At 44.6% G+C, this 2,151-nt stretch overlaps 1 pseudogene; it reads right to left on the bottom strand.

The window, feature by feature from the left end:
* Positions 1–843: 843 nt before the first annotated feature.
* LOC118850662 lies at positions 844–1,943 on the bottom strand (annotated as a pseudogene).
* Between the last annotated feature and the right edge of the window lie 208 nt (positions 1,944–2,151).

Consider the following 2,151-nt stretch of genomic DNA (forward strand, 5'->3'; position numbering starts at 1 on the left):
TTCCTCTTAAAGAGGGAAACCCTGTTTTTTAAAGTAGTCTATTTGATGAATGTTCCTGGGTTTCTGACTTGCTTGGCAGATGTTCATTTGTGTTTCCTTTGCGATCTCCATTGCATTCTTGAATGGCTTGCTCAATTTTTTCTTCCTTTTCAATGGTTCCAGTTACAGTGTTATCGCTTCCTCCTGTTTCTGTTTCATCGAGCACTCTGGTTTGGTCTCTTCTTTTGCATTGCTTTTAGCACTTCCATTTGAATGGTCTTGGGAAGATTCTGAAGATCACCTGGCAGGAGAAGGTAGCAGACACTGAGGTCTTCACTCAAACCAAACTGCCAGGCATTCACCCTCTGCTTCAGAGAGCGCAACTCTGTTGTTCAAATGCAAAACATACATTTGCCAAAAAGACTATTTTGTGGAGAACTCACGCAGGGCAAGCACTCACATGGCGGTCAGAAGCAGCTATATGAGAGCATTCTCAAGGTCTCTCTGAAGGACTTTGAAATCGATTGTGTGACATGGGAGACACTGGCACAGGAACACTCAGCATGGCGTGCCAGCATCAGAGAAGGTGCTGTGCTCCGTGAGCAAAGCAGAATTGAAGGATCTCAAAGGAAACACAGGATGCGCAAATTTAGAGAATCCACCCCAAATGTTCACACAGACTGTCTGTGCTGGACCTGGGGTGGAGAATTCTGAGCTCGTCGTGGTCTGATCAGCCCCAGCCGGACACATCGACACTTGACTCTAGCATAGCGATGTCACTTTGGTCCTCTTCGAGAGCGCAGGACGACACCCATTGCATGCTGGTTCGTTGTCAGCTCCCGTGTCTCCATCGTCCTTTTGTGCCTACTCTGTTTCTTCATCCGAAACTTCCTGATCCTTTGGTTTTTGAATTGATGCTGAAGTTTGATCGCTGGGGCTCAGGCTTGTCGTCTCCATCATCTTTAGGCTATAAGTGGTGTCTCTCAGACTTCTGCACTCATTTTCGTGCTTTGATTTTTCTGCTGAAGAGCTATTTCTTTCTTTCTTTTGAATTGGTTCATTTGCTCCAGCTAATGCCATTTTTGGTACTTGTATTTGCATCGGGATGATTGTTTATAGGAGCCTGAGAGGGGCTGTACTGCTGGACGTATGTACTGGTGGTTTGAAAGGAACTTCCAGTGGGGGCAGTGTTCTTATCATGTGGCCGAGCCATTCTGGTGAATTTTCCCATCTCTTCTCTGTGACCTTGTGGATAATGTCTTCTGCAAGGTATTTCCTGAAGGCTGATTGTCATCAAGAGAAGAAACTAGAGTCAAGCTACTATCATTTACTTTTCTTATGTAATTTCTTCATATTTGCTGAGCCTCGGAGTAGCAAAAACTAGCATGTGGCACATGCCACAAGCAGCCAGACGGACTAGAAATCTCACAAAATCGGGGCACAATGTGAGTACAAATTGAAGAGTAAACTTTTCCTGTCCAAGGAAGGAGATTCTCCATGTTGACTGTCTTCAAACACGTACATACAGCCTGTATCTAATATTAAGGCTGTATGGTATTTTCCACATAAAATATATTTTCTGATTCTGAAGATGTTTAATAACCTTTGGTTCTGAGGTTTCAAAAATAAAGTGCCAAGACCTGACTGACCAAACTGTCCAAGGCCAGATGTATAGACTTCTCCTCTTTTACAGCTACTCTCTACCCTCCACCACAAGCCCCTGGCTTCCCCTTCCCAGGAATTCCAAGAGCCAGCTGGGGAATTCTGTGATTTTTTTTCAGTTGCTCAGGTGACAGATCTAACTTTGTATTCTCTGACTCTCCAAATGTGTGGTGTTCCCCCTCTGCAGTTGGTGTCAGTTCCTGCAGAGAGCTGTTTAATCTTGGGCTGGGAGGATGAAAAGTTGGCCTCCCTTGTTTCCTCACGTTCCACTTGCCCTTCACTGTTAACCTCCGGCTGCACATGCATTTGTTTCCTTCTCCTGTGTAGACCAAAGTGTGTTTCCTTCCACATGCAGCAAATGTAAACTTTTTGTCTTTTAAAGCTTTTGCCCAGGTTGGCTTGCTGAGTGTAACCTTTGATCCCAATCCTAACTGGCCCTAGTTGTTGCTGAACAAGTAAAGCTTACTCTTACCTGTTATAAGAGCATTATGTTCCTATCCACATGAGAGA

The sequence above is a fragment of the Trichosurus vulpecula genome, chromosome 1, assembly GCF_011100635.1.
Source record: "Trichosurus vulpecula isolate mTriVul1 chromosome 1, mTriVul1.pri, whole genome shotgun sequence".
In the NCBI taxonomy this organism is placed as follows: Eukaryota; Metazoa; Chordata; class Mammalia; order Diprotodontia; family Phalangeridae; genus Trichosurus; species Trichosurus vulpecula.